At 37.1% G+C, this 20489-nt stretch overlaps 1 non-coding gene across 1 annotated transcript; it reads right to left on the bottom strand.

Moving 5' to 3' along the window:
* Positions 1-3265: 3265 nt before the first annotated feature.
* LOC145055953 (small nucleolar RNA R71) lies at positions 3266-3372 on the bottom strand. Its single transcript, XR_013685496.1, has one exon. It is a non-coding gene; the product is annotated as a small nucleolar RNA R71 (small nucleolar RNA).
* Positions 3373-20489: the final 17117 nt, after the last annotated feature.

The raw sequence follows: 20489 nt of genomic DNA, 5'->3' as shown, positions 1-20489 counted from the left end.
TTGTTCTTCTCTTGCTTGACCTCTTTCCTAAGGAAATAATGTAGGAGTCTAAAATCTTACATTTCAAATCCATACTTCATTTAATATTTGAATTCTTTATCGTTTCATGTGATCCTCTTGTAAAAACTAAGTTATCAACATCGAGGCATATTTCATGAAGTACCCATTAATCCTACTATACTAAGCACAAGGTGCAATATTCAAACAATGCAAGCCTTATTTAGGTGGTAAACTTTTTATTCCCTACAGTCTTTCTTATAACTTCCTGGTTGTTTAATATAAAATTCTTCGTTCAAGAACCCATTTAGAAAGGTTGATTGTATGTCCACTTGATGGATAATCATACCATTTTAAGCAACCAGAACAAGTACCAAATGAATGGTTTCTAGTTTGATCACTAGTGCAAATAATTAATTGTAATTTCTCTTAAGTTTCTACTTATATCCCTTTACTATTAACCTTCCTTTGAACTTATTAGTTTCACGTATTTGAGTCAAAAAGGTTTGGCATTTTGTGGAGGATCAACTAGGTCATGTGTATCATTTTAAATAATGGCTTTGATTTTCTTATCCATGGCTTGTTTGATTTGATCAATTTTAGTTCTTGTCATGATTCTTCAAAGAGCATGAGATCAACATTAACAAAAAGAGAGAAGTATGAAATGTCATCAATGGTTAGTGGTTAACTGTTGGCACATATATTTCTTAGAATCCTTAAGTTCTTTCACGGTGTTTATGTGGTCTATGGAGATTTATTTTAACTATATTAGTACATTTCATTTACTGGGATACATGGAGATTCCTTTATTAGCAAGATATGGTGGTCGGATTCCTTTAAGTTGATCGAGGGATTTATTTCTAGAAGTTTTATCTTCAAGTAGTTGATTATTAATACATTTATCCATGTAGCTGATATTACCATATTTATACATATTTTAGGCAATATTTTATTACATTTCGATTAATATTTTGGTTATTTACAAAGATAAGTGGTACTTATAAGATGAATTATGTTTTGAAGCCAAAAGGATCAATGTTGAGGAATAAAGACTAAAAATGACAAGTGACAGAACTTTGGAGGATTGAAGAATTAAGGAAAAGGAAATCCCAGCAAAAAGCTATATCCACGTCGTGGACTTCACTTACATGACATGGAGATGGAAATTCTAGAAGATGAGTACATAGGAAGTCAAGTCCTTACTCGATAAGTATTCCTTCATATTCACGACGTGGAATCCAAATCCACGACATGGAGTATAAAATCCCGAAAATTATATATACCTGGGGTGTTTTTATGAATTGGGAGGACTTTTGGGAAGATTGAAGGGTTCTAAAATGATTTTCTGGAGAAGTCTAAGGTAGAGGAAGTGAGCTTAGCGACCAAGGAGGAAGAAGGAATTGAAGATTATAATTTCTACATATAATTTTTTACAGTTGACTATGTTTTCAATTATTGAATTTCTGTGTTGAATTTCAGCCATGAGTAGCTGAATCTAGCTACTCTTGTTTAGCTAGATGAAACTTGAACTCATGGATTAGTTAATTGATGATGTATTTTTTTGTCTATTATATGCTTGTGTTTGATTGTAAATACCTAGCATGTTAGAATTTGATACTTAAATTATTTAAATTCATGTTCTGTGTAGCTTAATGAATATTAAACTGCATGAACTTGAACCCTAGTATTTAGTGACTATTGAATTGCTAGAGCTAGGATCGACAAAATCCTAGTTAAGTGAATAAAGTATTAAAATTTAGTTGTGCTGGAGAACATAAATTATGACTAAAATAGTGTTTGTTTAAATCAATCTTTCATAGCTCCAATCATAATTAATAATTGATTATGTGTGGCCATGCATAGCTCTACATGAAGTAATTTAAAATTAGTAAATTTGGACTTGAATTGCTAATAATGTATTAATTGGTAACCAACTTGAATTATCCATAATGAATAGCTAACCATTGAGGAAAAGTGGATTCAACTAAACATGAGTGTTTTTAGTCATTAACTGAACTTAATAATTAGGAGAGTAAGTTTTTCTGAACTTGGAAAATCAGATAAAAACTAATTTACTTTTGCTTGTTTTAGGTTAGTTTATAGCAGATAAATTTTTTAGATTAATCTGTTCCCTGAGATCGATATCCGACTTACTTAAACTATTCTATAAACTGACTAGGTATACAACCTATGTGCATTTTAGCTAGTTAAGTTCATTAGGTTATAAATTTAAAACTAGTGGCTAATTTTTAGCATGTCAAGTTTTTGGCGCCGTTGCCGGGAAACGGCTATTAGTTTAAAATTTATTTGCTTTAGATTAATAGATCCTTTTGGTGGGGTAAAACCTACAAAAAGTTAAATTTTTCCATTAGTTTTTATTTCCAAACCGACCTCATGACGTGAACCTTAAGTTCATAATGTGGACTCAATAGTTTACGTTTTTTATTTGGTTTCTGTTTTTGATTAGTTTTACTACGATAACACAACGTGGTACTCTTTACCACATCGTGGTAAACAGTCAGTAAGCACTTCTAATTAGTTTTTGTTCAATTTTACGTTTTTATTTTTGTTTTCTTGCAGTAGTACATAACCTGTGGATCGAACACACCTTTGATGCCACCTCCTGAAGATCAAGAGTCATCCATTCACAAAAAGACGAATAAGAATGTAGGAGAAAACCAATCACCAAAGAAATCACCTTTTAAAGATCTAAGATCTGTTTTTTGGAAAAAAGAAAGAGAAAAACGGTGGTGAATCAGATAGTTCCTCAAAGAACAAAAACAAGTTAGAAAGCTTTGAGCAAAATCCGAATCTTCACGAATCCGCTTCCGAAACAGAAACCGAAAAGCAAGAAAGTGAAACCGAGACAAGCCAAAAGTCGAGACGGAAAACATTGCGGATATGTCTATAGGGACATATAAAAAGAGAGTCCGAGAGGAAACCGGTCCTAGTCTAGTGCAACCTGCAATTCTAGCTGCAGCAACATTTGAGCTGAAGGGGACACATTCTGTCCGCACTTAAGGAGGTTCCATTCTCCGGGAAAGATCATGAGGATGCTTACAAATAACTTGACGAAGTCAATGACATTGATAATTACTTTAACATCCCAAATGTCCCACGCACTACAATTTTACTTAGAAGGCTACCAGTTACCTTCAAGGGAGTTGCAAAAGATTGACTGAAAGCACTTCCACCCGGTGCAATTACTACTTGGGTGTAGATGCGTGAGCAATTTCTAGAACACTTTTGCCCACCATAAAATGTTGCTAAACTCAAGAAGGTAATAGCTAATTTCGAGCAACAACCGGGGGAGTCACTTTATGAGGCATGGGAGCGATACAAGGGATTAATAAGGAATTACCCCCAAAATGATTTAAATGAGAACAAGAAGTATCGATCTTTTATGATGGGGCTAATGTCATGACAAGGCAACTCCTTGACTCTCAAGAACTGTTGACCAAGAAAAATCCATCCGAGATCAAGGAATTAGTTGAAGAGTTTTCCAAGCATTCACGTGAATATCACAATCCCATACATAAAGGAGCGAAAGGAATTGGGAGTGGCACTTCTGAAGATATGGTTGCTGTTGTAGCTATGCTAAATACTCTGGACCGGAGGATGACAAAGATGGACCAATCTATACATGCTCTTAGAGCTGGTTGTGAAAGATGTAACGGTCCCCATTTAACTAAAGACGCATACTTGGATGAGAACGGGAATAAAAAAGCTCAAGTTTGTTACTCAAACGTAGACAAATATGATGAAGATTGGAGGAAGCCAAAGAAAGCGTGGTTGCTATATTATGAGTATAAGAAGCAAAAAGAAAAAAAGTATAGGCAAACTGATCGAGGCTTTTATCAAAAAGAGCAACCACCAGAAAAGAAGGTTGATTTGGAGTCCATATTAAAACGATTCATGGAGGCTTTCGAGAAGAGACATAATGACACCAGGGAAGTGATAAGAGACCATCAAATTCTCATGAGAGACCAGCAAGCTTTGCTAAGGAATCATCAAGAATCAATATCCAACATTGAGGTTCAACTTGGACAATTAACCACTTTGGTTAATGAAAGACCATCTCCATAAATTCCCAATTAAAAGCCACGACCACATGTAATGGCCATGGACATTGAAGATAACACTATTTCTAAATTCTTAAAAGCCTTGGAAGAAGAAACAATGTAGCCCGAATCACAATAAAGCGGTCGAAATTCGAAGAAAAAAATGAGACTGAATCACCGAAATCACGACGTGGAGATTTAATCTCCACGATGTGGTGTAGAGCTAAACAGAAAAATTCTACGTGTGCTCAAGTTTTTCAACCACTTTTACCATTTCCTTCTCGAGCCAGAGTTCACCCGTTGGAGCAAGAGCATATAAAGTTTATGAAGCAAGTTAAGGGTATTACTATCAATACTCATTTTATTGAGTCTTTGGCACAAGTACTTGAATATGCAAAGTTTCTTCAAGATTTAATTGACACTCGCCAACAACTAGAGAGGACCTACAAGGTTGTCCTTAGTAAGAAAAGCTCTAAGGTCATTATGGAAGGGATACCAAGGAAGATGGGAGATCCTGGACGCCTTACATTTCCATGTGAATTTGGAAATAATATGAAGACTTATGCTCGAGCCGATTCTGGAGCAACCATAAATTTAATTCCTTATGCGTTATATTAGAAGCTGGCTCTTCCAGATTTCAAGGCTACTAGAATGACGATTCACAAGGCTAATCGTTCGGTTACTCATCCTCGAGGTATAGTTGAGGTCATATTTGTAAAAATTGGGAAATTTGTTTTTCCAGTTGACTTTGTTGTATTGGATATGAAAGAAGATAAATATGTCCCAATAATCCTTGGATGACCTTCACTCAATACTGCTCGAGCTCTGGTGGATATACGTGAGTCTAAACTTACATTGCAAGTTGGAGATGAAGAAATGACCTTTAGAGTGGTGGATAGATTCAAGAGTAATCATGCTCATGATGAAGTGTTCAACATTGATGAAGAAAAAGAGCTTGAGGAATTGGAGAAATTAATGGAAGAGGAGATTCAAGCCATTAAAGAAGTTAAGCGTACAAAGCCTAGAGAATCCATTCCAATGGTTTTCGATGTATTTGCTTACAAAACTCCAGGTTCTTTACTTACCAAGGAAAGTTAGAAAGATTTTGTGTCAAGTGGTGAGGAAGAAGATACCTAAGTCTTGGAACCACTAATCGTTGTCAATAGGAAGGTTGTCACTATGGAACTAAAAAGTGAAGAAAAAGAAGAGAAGAAACATGAGCTTATTGTCAAAAATAAGGGAGTGAAAAGAAAGCTTAAGGAGGGTGATGCGAAGTTTAAAAAAGAGAATTCTAAAAAGGCTTATCTTAGAGGAGTTCAAGCTTACAAAAGAAAGTGGACGGAGTAGTAGGTACGATTGGTGATGGACACTCCTACAAATTCAACGTGAGGAAGCACAGAGTCCGGATCATGATTCCAATAAAAATAAGCAGTTCTCGAGAGGCAACCCGAGCTCGGTTTGCGATTTTGTTTTGGTTCCTGCTTTTTTAATTTTTGCATTTTTTTGAATTTTAGGAGATAAAACTTTTTAATCATTAACTCACCTTAATTATTTTAGAAAACGGTAAAAATTAAGTGTGGGGTTAATTAGTATTGAGTGGTAATTAAATTTAAGTGTTAAGAGCCAAAAGTATAGATTTTTAGCGACAACACGTTGTGGCCCAAAAGCCACCTTGTGTTTATTTAATTTGGCCCGACGAATGTAGCCCAGTTAACAAGTCCACGACCTGAATTTGCACTCCACGTCATATACTTTAAAAAGTCAGGGGGGGGGGGGGGATCTTATACCTAGGTTTGACCATACAACCATTTTTACCATTCAAAGGCATGAACGAAGAACATTGCAGCCCCAAACATGATTTTCAACATTTTTTGTCACACCCCCAAGCCGAGATGGCAGAAACATTCAGGGGCAGAGGAAGTCATGTACAGTATCTTAACAATGCACAATCGTAAACAAACAACATTCATTGCATTAATAAAATAGATAATACATGCGTGTTCTTTGTATAGTTCTATGACACCAAAAATGTATAGCAAAAAATAAAAAGACGAGTCTTGAATATGCCTCGTCTTCTCAAAACTTGTGCCAGTGTACCTGTCTACAGGTTCCCTGAAAATACAAGATATTTTGAACGAGAGTATCATCATTTAAGATGGTGAGTTCATAAGTATTTACTGTGTAATGTTTGTATTTGTTTCATGAAAATGTTAGTATACTTCCCAGAAAATCCTATATTTTCTACTTAGATAAAAGTAGTCTTTTACCCAAGACCCAACTGTTTGTATGTTTTGTTCTCTTGAAATAGTATAAATGTATGTTTGTACCTGAAATAGTATAATTGTATGTTTGTACTTGAAATACTATAAATGTATGTTTTCCATATTTGTAAACTGTCTTTACTAGAATAATAGTATGCCTTGTTCATGTGTGAACATCATTGTATGTATGGAAGGGAAGATAATATCTTTTAGTAGTTTTGTTTAAAATAAAACCACTGAAGAAATGTTTGTCATATAAACTGAATTGTTTAGTTAATGCTTAATGTGAATGAGTTTATAACCATACTTAATTGACTAGTATAAAACACAATGTTCTTCAGGCGTTGAAAAAGAAATGACATTTGTCACCCGTAGACCTGTCGGTCCCAACTATAGCTAACATGAAGGTGTGGGATTGTCAGTCCCATACAGATCTATACACAAACTCACGCTCTCCCTTTAGGAGACTCTGGTTAGAAAACATGACTTAGCAAGAATGTTGCTAAGTACCATGAAGAAGTATATCACATTCTAGTTAACTTGTCTTCGTATAGTATGTATATGTTTCTTGTTCTTGTAAATGAATGGTGTATGTTGCAATGAAGAGTAATAGTATGTATGTATTGATTCTAAGATCTAGAAAATAGTATGAATTGATTCTCTAAACTATACATATTTTAGTTTATTAGTTTGTTTGTTTGAACTGTAAATGATTTGGAGAAAAGACTCATTTTCCCAGCATATGCAATTGAGTTAAGTATGTTCATTGAAAATGAGATTTAATATTCATGTATATATTTAGCATGTATAATTATGATTAAGATGAAAGTCGGACCAGTGATCCTACCCTAAAACCATGCAAGGAACAGGAGTTACAATATTTACCAATAGTTCTATGTCCATTAAAAACATGATTAAACATAAATATACAAACGAATATGATTTTGATTTAAACAGAAATCTAAAATAGTTTAAAATAGTTTAAAAATAATTTTAACAATATTTATAGGCATAAAAATTATTTGTTTGTTTGTTTTCACATGTAAGTGTTAACACAATTTTATTGTGTTTTGCTTGTATTCCCCCCCCCCCCCCAAAAAAAAAAAACATTGAAAAAGGTAAATTGTAGGGGTATGAACTCACCTTATGTGAGTGATTCGATTGAAGGTTCAATATAGGATGTTTTTCCTCAAGTTAGATCCTGAGACAAAAACGAGTCCTAAAAGCATTTCACATAATATATATATATATATATATATATATATATATATATATATATATATATATATATATATATATAATCACAAGTATGTTAAGGAAATAGACTAATTTGTAAGTTTTAATTACAAATAAGAGTGTTAGAAGCTATTTTGGAAGGCTGCTATGAGTTTTCGGCCAGCCTTTGGGTTTTTGGCCACATGAAGATGTTGGTGTTCTTGGTTAAACCAAGGAGATTTAAGGGTTTTAGGTTGAAGATCAGCAAAAAGGAAGGTGATATCTTGATGAAATGAAGAACATTTGATGTTCTAACCAAGATCCGAAGGAGATTCAAGGCTTTTTCGGATGATAGTTGAGAGAGAATAAGGGTTTTTTGTTTGAGGATCTTGAGAGGAAAAGTTGTGTTTTTCGGTTAGAAGTGTAGAAGTGAAGAAGTGATTTCGGTCACCTATAAGTATACTAGTATAGGGTCGAAATCGTGAAGGGACATGTTCGTTGGTTTGTGTACCAAGAGGATAAGACCGGGGGTTTGCGGTTTGAAGGGATTACGGCCGAACATGGTTTCCGACTACGAGGCATTTATGGTTCGAAGAGCGTTTGCGGTCCGAAGTCTTTAAGCCATGCGAGGGTTCTTAGATTTAAGCATATCACTTCAAATTTTTGTAACACTTTTAATAAAAGGTTTAAACACATAAAGATTTTAAATCTAACTTACTAAGATAGATCAAAATAAGAAGTTTGACTTTAGTTGACCCAAGTTTGACTTTGGTTACCTTTTACAATATCGAAAATAACGGGTTGTCACATCATCCCCCTGTTAAAGAGAATTTCGTCTTGAACTTAAGTCTATAGAGATACACATGGACTAAGGGAAAAGATGTGGATACTTATGTTTCATTTTATCCTATCGCTCCCAAGTGAATTCATGTCCCCGTTTTTCATTCTAGCGAACCTTCACTATCGGGATACAACTTTATTTGGTTTGCTTGACTTCCCTATCCATGATTTCTAATAGTTCTTCCATGAAGTTGAGGCTCTCATTGATCTTGATTTCATCGAGTGGGATAACAAGAGTCTCATCTGATAGACACTTCTTTAGGTTGGATACGTGGAAGGTAGGGTGTGCGTTGCTAAGTTCTTGGGGTAGTTTGAGTTTGTAAGCTACTGGACCAATTCTAGCGAGAATCTCGAAAGGCCCAATGTACCTTGGATTTAGTATGCCACACTTTCCGGAGCGTATCATGCCCTTCCAGGGTGAGATCTTCCATAGAACAAGGTCGCCAACCTGAAATTCCAAGAGTTTTCATCTTCTGTCAGCATAGCTCTTCTGTCTGTCTCTAGAGGCTTTCAATCGTTCACAAATTTGTACAATCTTTTCTGTCATCTCTCTGATGATTTCTGGACCAGTGAGGATCAACACTTTCGGACATAGAGGGCTTAGAATGGAGCAACTTTGATACTATTATGGTAGCTGTTGTTGTATGAAAACTCAACAAATGGCAAATGGATATCCCATGCTTTACCAAAATTGATCACGCAAGCTCTTAACATGTCCTCTAATGTTTGTATGGTTCTCTCACTCTGTTCATCAGTTTGTGGGTGGTAGGTTGTACTCATGCTCAGCCTCATCCCCAAGGATTTTTGTAGCGACTGCCAGAATCTTGAGGTGAATCTATTATCTCTATCAAAGATAATCGATATGGGAACACTATGCGGTCGTACAATATCTCTAATGTATGTTCTAGTCAGTTTCTTTGACTATTAGAAAAAGCGCAAACTTGGTTAACCTGTCAACGATCACCAAAATGGTATCGAGACCACCCGTTGTCTTGGGAAACTTGGTTATGAAATCCATTGTAATCCACTCCTACTTCCACTCCAGTATCTTCGGTTGTTGTAGTAAACCTGCGGGCTTTTGGAATTCTACCTTAACATTGGCACAAGTAAGACACTTGCCCACAAAGGTAGGAATACCTGCTTTTATGTTAGGCCCCCAATATAACTTTTTGAGGTCCAGATACATCTTGTCTGAACTTGGATGAATGGAGTATCGAGTATTTGTGTGCTTCATTCATGACAATTTCTCTGAAACCACCGAGCTTCGGTGTCCGGATCCGATCCATGAGGTATAAGACTTCGTCACCCTTGACATCTAAGTTCTTATCCACCCCTCTCAAGGTTTCACCTACCACATTTTTAGGTTTAAAGGCTTCTTGCTGAGCCTCCTTAATTTGTGTGGACAGATGTGAATGGATTGTCATTGTCAATGCCTTGACTCTACGACCTGAGTACTCTTTCCGAATTAGGGCGTCAGCTACTACATTGGCTTTACTGGGATGATAATGAATTTCACATTCGTAATCATTTAGTAGTTCGACCCATTGTTGTTGTCTCATGTTGAGCTCCTTCTGGTCGAATATAAGTTGAAGGATTTTATGGTCTGTAAAGATAGTGTTTTTCGTACCATACAAGTAATGTGTCCATATCTTTAGAGCAAATACCACTGCTCTTTAACTCAACATCATGAGTAGTGTAGTTAACTTTGTGTATCTTAAGCTGTCTTGAGGCATAGGCGATGACCTTTCCCCGTTGCATAAGATCACAACCAAGCCCTTGGTTAGATGCATCTCAATATACCATGAAATCTTTTATCCCTTTTGGGAAGGACAATATCGGTGCGATGCAAAAGGCTTGCTTCAGCGTTTGGAACGCCTTTTCTTGTTTCTCTTCCCAGTCAAAAGTCACACCCTTCTGGGTTAAAGTGGTAAGTGCTTTTGTGATTTTTGAGAAGTTCTGAATGAACCTGCGATAGTAGCTAGCAAGGCCTAAGAATTGATAGATTTCTGTAGGTTTCCTTAGTGCTAACCAGTTCTCGATAGCTTTGATTTTTGAAGGGTCCACGCGAGTTCCCTCTTTGTTGACCACGTGACCCAGGAATTCGACTCTCCGAATCCAAAATTCACATTTACAGAACTTCACATATAGCTTCTCCACTCGTAGTGTTTCCAAGATTTTTCGTAAGTGTTGACTATGTTCCTCCTTACTGCGTTAGTAGGTAAGTATGTCATCGATGAATACTATCTGAAAGACCATGTCTAATGGTTTGGTCTAGGTATACTGATTCGTGGTAGTGATTGTGTAGAAAGTCAATTTTGTCTAGTTTACGGTTGGTATGTGCTTACGGCCGTAAACTCCTTACGGCCGTAAACTTTTTGCGGTTGTAAATCTTGGCTATAAATAGGGCGTTTTGTCAGACTTTAAAGGTTGTTGATGCCTTCGTGTTTTCCCCAAGTTGTATCTGACGTTTTATTGCTTTAAGGCGTATGAAAGCTTGGTTCGTTTTGTTATTTGCTTATTATTTCATCTTTGCTTCTGTTATTTGTCTTTGATCATTGGTAGATCCATTTTTCGGGCTTTACAATTGGTATCAAAGCGAGACCAGTGTCAAAGACGTCCTACAGTTGCGTTTTTGCTCAAAATGATATTAGCAGCGAAAGAAGGGTTTTATTCCATTCGATTTTCGTGTGTTTAAGAGTTCACGGTCCGAGATTACGGCCGTAAACTCCAAGTTCACGGCCGCAAGCTATTCAAGGTTCATACACTGCAATCGAATCTATTCTACAGCACATCGAGTTCTTGACATAAGGCTTTCAGAATAATATTTCATTGCATTAAAATTCTCAAATAAAATAAGTTTTTAACAGATAATTGGACGTAACCATGGCCGTAAACTCGAAGTTCTTTTAAAAATCATTGGCCGTAAATCGATTATCAGATAATCGGCTTTAAAATTGCATCATCAATTTCCTTGTTCCAGAATTCAAATTTTTCACGGGCCGTAAACAAGGAGTTTACGGCCGTAAATAGTTCCCGACAGTAAGCCTTTTCTCGGCAGTAAACTCGTTTTTTTTTTTTTTTTTTTTTCTTTTTAAATCTTAATTAATTAATTTTCGGAGTTCATAACAATAAATTAATTAATTAAATTTTTTTGTCTTGTTAAATAAATAATTAACTTTACTTTAAAAATGGAATCACAAAGTCCTAATCAATATCAAGAACTCGATGTTGTGATGGGAACAACCACGCGCATTCCAAGACTCATGTCCGCTGATGGTTTCCCCGAGTGGAAATATAGAATTGAGAAATATATAAAGATGAAAGACTTCAAGATTTGGAAATGTGTTATAAAAGATCCAGTCAGAATCACCACTACAGTTAGGGGGCAGGTGGTTGACAAGAAAATTGAAAACTACACTGATGAAGACTTTGAGAGTGTAGAAGAACAAGAAAAGGCATTGGCTATTTTGACTATGGCCTTATCTCCAGACATTGCTCAAGGATTCAGAGAGTATACTTCTGCTAAAGCACTGTGGGAAGCCCTTATTGAAGTATATGAGGGAAATGAAGACATGCGAGAAAGCCGCCAAGATATGCTGAGGCAACGTTTCAACATGTTTAATTATGTTCCCGGAGAGACTCTCGAAGCTCAACTACAGCGATTCACAACTCTCAACACAGAGATGACTGTGGCGGGGATCTTCTATACAAAGTCAAAAATTAATAAGAAGCTACTAAATGCTCTCCCAAAATCTTGGGACATGAATGTAGCTGTGATTAAGAAGACTAAGGATCTCAATCGCCTTTCTCTAGCTGAAGTGATGGTTGTCATCAAAGCGTGTGATATTGATGACAAGCAACGAGAGATCAATCATGTGAACTCCTACTCAGCTGCCAATCTTGGCATTTCAATTAATAATGCTCTTTCTTCTCTCTCTTATACCCCTGCAGGTTCATCTTCTTCTACACCAGTCATTCCCTACCCACAAAGTCAACCTCTCGTGTCTACCCAAACTGCTCCATCCTCAAATGTGGCTTCCTCTTCAAAAGGAAAGGAGGGTGATGAAAACCTTGTCTTTGCAGCAGGGCTTGTGAATTGCTGCAATGCACTTGTAGCTGGGGAGCTTCCGCCTCAATTGTCATTTGCAGATCTTGATCAAATCCATCCGGAGGACGTTGAGGAAATGGACATCACATGGCAAATTGCCATGGCTGTATTTAGGGCAAAACAGTTTGCCAAAAAGACAGGAAAGAACAATTGGGGAATGAGCGCTGATAAGAAGGTTGGATTCAACAAAGGAAAGCTTCGATGTTTCAATTGCCACGAGCCAGGGCATTTTGCTCATGATTGCCCACACCCCGATAGAAGGGTTAATAATGACAGAACAATGGTTGCAGTTGGGAACAACCGAAGCAGTGGTCAAGCAAACAATGAAAAGGCTATGGTTGCACAATCTTTCGACTGGGATGATCAAATACAAGCTCTCAATTTATCTGGACCAGAAAATGCTCATCTAGCACAAGTAAGGGATGACACTCCGGCAGGGATTGTAGCAGCTGAAGACAGTGTGATGAAGCTACAATTTGGCTTGATGGTATCCTCTTCCCATGAACCTAATTAGTCCAAGGTAAGTCTCCCATCATGCTCTAGGGCTTGTATAGATTATGTGAAAACTTTACAGGATAAAATTGAGACATTAGGAAATGAAGTAGAAAATCTTAGGATTCTTCGTGAACTAAATGACAAATTAATAAGAGACATAGAAGACCTTAGATACGAAGGGTACCGACTTCGAAAAGGACAAAAACCACTTAAAACTCAACTAGAATAAAAAATTAAAGACTTTAGGAGACTCCAGGAAGACTACTGCAACAAATGTGAAAACAATGATTATGTAGTCAAACCAAATGCTGAGCTAGTGGCTGAAGTTGAATCTTTGAAAGGAAAATTAGAGACCGCCAAACTTGATGTTAGAAAGTATGATTTCTCAAGTGATGTGGTTGCAAATATGATAGAACAAAGTATGCAGTTTAAAAGGAATCAATCAAAAGGTCTAGGGTATAATCATGTACCCCCTCCTTTCAATCATTCATATGTGTCCAAGCCTTTGTCCAAAGAAGAGATTGTCAATGAATCATTTATGATTTATGGCAAGCCCTCCGGTTTTGTTTCGGGAGGATTTATTACTGTTGAAAGTACTAACATTTCTACTTCTCCTGCAGATCAGTCCTTGAATCAGTCAAAGCACAAAGTTGAAGGATGTGTTTCTGAAAATAAAATCGAGTCCAAACCTGAAGCTTTCATTTTAAATAAAGACAATTTTTTTTAAATGTTTTGAGTGACAATATTTCTTGTGGTGTTTTTAATTATTCTGATACAGTAGCTGCTACCTCTGATACAGTTTTGAGTGCTTCTAATATGTCTGATAAATTTTTGAACAATTTGGTTGACAATTTGAATGTTTGTGATAAAAATGTTGACACACCACTAGTTTCACAACCCTCAATAAGAATAGCACCCTCACTTGCCTCATAACCTAATAATGTTGCATGTTTCTGTGAGACAAGTAAGGGTGTTTGTAGGGAAAACGAATCTGATAAATGCAGAACATGTTCTAACAATAACAAGCATATTTGTTTTAATTGTGGTACTAGTGGTCATATTGCTAGAAATTGTCTTAATCGAATGTTTGTGAGTCATAATCTTCCAAGAGGGGAGAACGAGTTCAGAGGAAGGTCTTTAAAAAGAAATCCCTCTAGAAGTCGCTCTCGAAATGATGATTGGGCAGATGAAAGAAATGGAAAAAGGGATATTTTTTTCAGATATAAAAAGGTTTTTAATCACCTTGTCCCGAGCAGTCTGCCAAAAAGGAGCATAGCCATGCCAAGGTCAAGCTCATCCCAAAGCAATAGTGGATCTTCAACCAACTCTGGTAGAAGTAACACATGCTTAAAGCAGATTGTTAAACATAAAATGACAAAGTTGACTGAGTTTTTCAGAAAACCTAATTATAAATGGAGGCCCAAACCTGCTCCCAATACATCATCTGTGTCCTCAGAGAAGTTTAAGTGCAATAAATCTGAAAAGGCATCGGGATCACCCAGGAAGATCATGACCTGGGTGCCCAAATCTAATTAAACCCGCACATTTTGTAGGGACAGTTGCGGGGAAATGTCGTCAGACCGTGGTTTGTCGACAGTGGTTGTTCCCGGCATATGACGAGAGATATCACCCAACTGCGCAACATTCAATCATTTAATGGGGGGTATGTCTCTTTTGCGGGTGGAGATGGAGGGAAAATCACTCAAAGGGGAACCGTGTCAAATGGAGTTCTAAGTTTCGAAAACGTGAATTTCGCTTCCGAGTTGAAACACAGTCTGTTAAGTGTTTCTCAGATCTGTGACAAGGGCTATTCTATGCATTTCACTGACAAGGAATGCATGGTCTTAAAGCCAGGCTTTGTCATCCCTGAAGAATGGATTCTCGTAAGATCAAAAATGGATGGGAATGCTTATATTATAGATATGAATAGCAATCTCCCAGAACAAGTTACTTGTCTATTCTCCAAGATCTCCGAGCAAAGTGCAATGCTGTGGCATCGAAGATTAGGTCATGCTAACGCCAAGAATCTAAATCGTCTTGCGAAAAATGAGATGGTCCGTGGATTGCCCGTCAAGGACTTCATTACATTTGAAAAATGTGTGTCGTGCGCTCAAGGAAAGCACCATCGAAAGCCACACTTGCCAAAACAGGTTAACTCAATCAGTCAGGTTCTCCAATTACTTCACATGGACTTATTTGGTCCAGTGAACGTGCTAAGCATCAACAAAAGTTCTTACTATTTAGTTGTGATTGATGACTTCTCTCGATTTACGTGGGTTTTCTTTCTATCCAACAAAGCTGGTGTCACTGAATTGATCAAGAAGTTCATTGTACTTGTTGAGAATCAGACCAATCATAGGGTGAAGGCGCTTCGTACCGATAATGGAACAGAGTTCAAGAATTCCATTCTCAATCACTTCTGTGCTGAAAAGGGTATCCTGCGTCAATTCAGTTCAGCTCATACACCTCAACAGAATGGTGTTGCTGAAAGGCGGAACAGAACACTCAAAGACGCTGCAAGAACAATGCTGTGTGACTCAAAGCTGCCTGTTTTCTTTTGGGCGGAGGTGATAAACACCGCCTGTTATGTTCAGAATCGAGTGTTTATCAACAAAGCTCAAATGAAAACTCCGTATGAAATCTACTATGGACACAAGTCGTCAGTCAGTCACTTCCGAGTATTTGGCTGTCCTTGCACCCTACTTCACCTAGATGCCAATCCGAAGTTCAATGCCAAAGCCGATGACTGCTATTTTGTTGGGTATGCTGCTCGTACCGCTTATAGAGTCTACAATAAGAAAACCAAACAGATTGTGGAATCCTACGACGTGCGTTGGTTGGAAGAGAATGAGACAGACGCAAGAGTGGGTCCGGATTGGTTGTTTGATTATACATCACTTTTCAAATCCTTAAACGTGTATTCAAATGATGTATCTAGAACTGATTCGCATTGGAAGAGTATCTCTGAAGATGAAGACGAAGGAGTCGTATATAAGCCTGTATCTACACCTTCTAATTCATCGAAAGGAAAGTCTAAAGCTTCACCTGAATGAGAGTCCTCTGACTCGCGCAAGGGAGAGCCTTCTGTTGCATCTGAGGGGGAGTCTTCTGCAACATCTTCGGAAAAGTCCTCTGCTACTCCTCAAGGGAGGCCGTTCTTGGAACATGATAGTCCTCAATCATACCACACTGATTCTTCTGATGCTGAATCGAGACCTCACATATCTTCAGAGAAAGAGTTCATTCCAAATGATGCTTCTGCTGTCTCTTCAACCCTGATGGAATTACTCTTTCCTGACCTTATTGCAGATGAGTATGTTGCGGAACCATCTGGTACTGCTCAACAAGAAAATGACATCAGCCAAGAAATACCTTCTAGGGTTCAACAGGATCATCCGATCGAAAACGTCATCGGCCAGCTAGATGATGGTGTTAAAACTAGAAGTCAGAGTGGAGATGTGAATACATGTCTGTATTCTTGCTTTATCTCTCAAATTGAGCCCAAGAATGTAGAAATGGCTCTAAATGAACCTAGCTGGGTGGATGCAATGCATGAAGAATTGCATCAATTTGAAAAACTCGGTGTTTGGAAATTGGTTGAGTTACCGAAGGGAAAGAAGTCTCTTGACACACGATGGGTCTATCGCAACAAACAGGACGATTCAGGGGTTATTGTGCGAAACAAAGCTAGACTGGTAGTACGTGGGTTTCGACAAGTCGAGGGTCTTGACTACACTGAGGTTTATGCTCTAGTAGCTCGCTTGGAGGCTATTCGTATCTTCCTAGCGTATGCTTCATATATGAACTTTACTGTCTTTCAAATGGATGTCAAGACTGCCTTCTTGTATGGCAAGGTGTAGGAAGAAATCTACGTTGATCAACCTCCAGGGTTTGTCGAGTCGAAGTATCCTAATCATGTCTACAAGTTGGACAAAGCGTTATATGGGCTACATCAAGCTCTTAGATCATGGTATGCAACCCTAACAAAGCATTTGCTCGAACACGGTTACACTCGCGGCACTATTGATCAAACATTGTTCATAAAGCATGTCGACAAGGACCAGATACTCGTACAAATATACGTCGATGACATAATATTTGGATCAACAAACCAAAAGCTTTGCAAAGAGTTCGAAAGTGTAATGAAGAAAAGATTTGAAATGAGTTCGTTGGAAGAAATGACCATGTTTCTGGGGCTTCAGGTTAAACAGAATTCAACCGGAATCTTGCTACATCAAGCCAAGTATGTGGAGGATATTCTTGAGAAGTTTGCATTTCACGATGCTAAATCTGCTTCTACATCGATGGTTGAACGACCTCTCCTGACTCTAGATCCTGAAGGCGAATCCGTAGATCAAACTCTCTATCGATCGATGATCGGATCGCTGATGTATCTTACTGCAAGTCGACCTCACATTATGTTTGCAGTATGTCAATGCGCTCGATATCAGACTAATCCTAAACTCTCTCATCTTATTGCTGTTAAAAGAATTTTTCAGTACATCAAAGGAAGCCCTAAATTGGGTCTTCGGTATCCGAAGAATTCTGAATTTAATCTTTATGCTTTTACTGACAGTAATTATGGAGGATGTGAGCTTGACAGGAAATCAACTTCAGGAGGATGTCAATACCTAGGTGACAGATTAGTTTCATGGCAATGCAAGAAACAGCACACTGTCTCGACTTCAACGGCAGAGGCGTAATACGTTGCTGCATCCACTTGTTGTTCTCAAGTTATCTGGATCCAACATCAGCTGTTGGACTACGGTTTGAATTACTTCGAAACCCCTATCTATTGTGATAATCAAGCGGCAATTCAAATAGCTAAAAACCCAGTCCAACACTCTAAAACCAAGCACATCGACATTAAAATTCACTTTATCAGAGACTGTTATGAACGATGTTTAATTCGAATCGAACAAGTCCACACTGATAACAATGTGGCGGACTTGTTCACAAAGCCTTTTAACAAAGCTCGTTTCGATGTGCTTGTTGGATTTATGAAAATGATACGTTTTGAGGATTAAATTTTTTTTATGTTTTTTTTTCTTCTTTTTCTTTTTCTTTTTCTTCTCAATTTATTTTTGGTTTTCTTAGTTTATTTTTTTTAATTTCTGTTTCAGGATAGTTTAAAATTTGCGCATTATTTTATTTCATATTCTCACCCATGCACAAATTTAGGGGGAGAAATAAAAATCCAAAAACAACAAAAAATTAAAAAAAATCCAAAAATAATGTCATTTCTGTTCAGCATTTTAAAATTTCTTGTTGACAACCTCGGTTGTAAGTACTGTGATGAGAAATGAAATTAACAAGTGATAAAGGGCAACCTAAATCGGCGTAACGTACCTAAGTTGAATCGTCTACGCTCTGTACTCGATGTGCTGGTAGGCATGAAAGATTTTAAAATGGACTTGACTAGGAAAGTTGAACCTAATGAATTTGAGGACTTGACGTACTTTAACCTAGTTAGATCCGTTTAACCTGATGTCACGACGCTCGGATAGGTTGAGCAGGGAGATAAACATGAGAATCTACTCGTCACATTAATTGAACCCGTACTTGGAACCGTGGCTTAACTTTCCCTCGATGTGCGGATTCTGTCCTTAATTCCGGTTGGATGGGGTGACTGGTAAATTCCGATAAACTAGGTCTGTAGAATATCATTTTCTTTCTTTCCGTCTGTTAGTCATATGTTGTCTCCTTTGCGCGACTTCTAATCCGACCTGGTACACAACATATGCAACTCTATTTCTCTGAAGGATATATATGTGTGTGAAATATATGTGTGAAATACTTCTCATCTGTTAGCCATATGCTGTCTCTTTTGCGCGACTTCTAATCCAACCTGGTACACAACATATGCAACCTTCTTCTTCTCAACCCCTCTGAAGTAGTTAGCAATAGAATTCTGAATCTCTTCTCTCTCTGAATGCTTGTCTGCTCACCCGGTGTAAGGAGTACTCTGGAAGTTCTTGATGGCTGGGGCATATCAGGAAGCGGGAAACACGTTCCAGTACACTTAAAATTGAACTCATACAGATTGTCTGTAGATCTCGCTGCTCGATTTAGGTGGACAACAATATCCCTGGTTGTAGTCAGTTAAATGGTCATAAGGTGAATTTATTTAAGATTTAGGAGTTATCATAATTACAGAAATTTACAATTAGGTATATGCCAGAATCATGTCATTGGTAAAATGTCCAAAAATGTCACAAATCTTTCGTGCTTAAGTGGACCACAATACTGACAATCGGTCAGACGAAGATGTGAAGATAAGGGTACCGACAAGCGGAATAAGGCCGTCCAACAACTTTGATCCAAGAATCACAAAGGTTAAAGTGGTTAAATTTGGTGTGTAAAAATTATTTTAGTTAAAATAATTTTCTCTCAATTTTTATTTTTTATTTTTTATTTTTTTTTAATTTTAATCTTATTTTTATTTTTATTTTTATTTTTATTTTTATTTTATTTTTGAAAGAATGTTAATTTTAATTTTAATTTTTAATTTCTAATTTTATTTTTGTGGCTTTTTCTATCTCAATTTTTTATTTTTTTTTATTTTTATTTCGTTTATTTTATTTTATTTTATTTTATTTTTAAAAAATTAAATTAATCCTCAAAGTTTTTTTTTTGGAAATACTTGGTAATTATCAGGTAAGAGGGTAAGTGAGGGTAAAAGGGGTAAAAAGGAGTTCACTGCCGGAATCTACCCATTCACGAGTTTCCTGCCGCAAACTCTCTCTAAACCCTCTCAAAAGGCAAAAAAAAATTCTTCGATTTTCGGAAAACTACTTACATCATTGCAAAGGTAATCACTTCTAGATCACAAATATGTAATTTGTTTTGTGTTTCACCGTGTCATCATGCCGGAAATCGCAAAAAACGATTCGACGGAGCTTACGGCCGTAAGCTTAGGCCGTAAACTCCGAACACTTGAAATTTGGACTTGGTTTTAATTTATATTGGTGATATTGATACTCACATTCTCGAATTTTCAAGTCTTATGCAATAATTCGAAGTGTAGAATCGAATTTTGAGGATTTTTCCACTGAAGGTTCTTAGGCCGTAAACTCCGAGTTTACGGCCCAGGAACAATGTGTTTACTGTCTTCGGTTCGAGTAAAATAATTAAAGGGATATCGTGTGTTGATTTTCAAAACAATTCTTAGACCGTAAACCTCGAGTTTACGGCCCAAGAACAGGTTCTTCAATTTTTGGCCGTAAACTATATTATCACTCGATTTCCTTTAACATTTTGGCAGTAAACTTATTGTTATGAGATGTTATTTTGGTCATTATTTTTTTTTTGGTCAAAATAATTTTTTTTGTTTCTTACAGTTGTGTTTGAGTGCAGAAAATGGCGAACCTAAAATTTGCAGATATGCACAACCTGGCAATTGTACTCGTGGACCCTCCAGCTGTTCACTCGGATATGCGTTCGATGATTCATCGATTGCGTGAATGCTGCTTAGCATCCGCAATCACTATCAATCCGGTGGTTTATCAAAGT

The sequence above is a fragment of the Lactuca serriola genome, chromosome 5 (assembly GCF_051521515.1).
Source record: "Lactuca serriola cultivar US96UC23 chromosome 5, Lser_US96UC23_V15, whole genome shotgun sequence".
In the NCBI taxonomy this organism is placed as follows: domain Eukaryota; kingdom Viridiplantae; phylum Streptophyta; class Magnoliopsida; order Asterales; family Asteraceae; genus Lactuca; species Lactuca serriola.
This window is presented reverse-complemented; position numbering and strand designations above follow the sequence as displayed.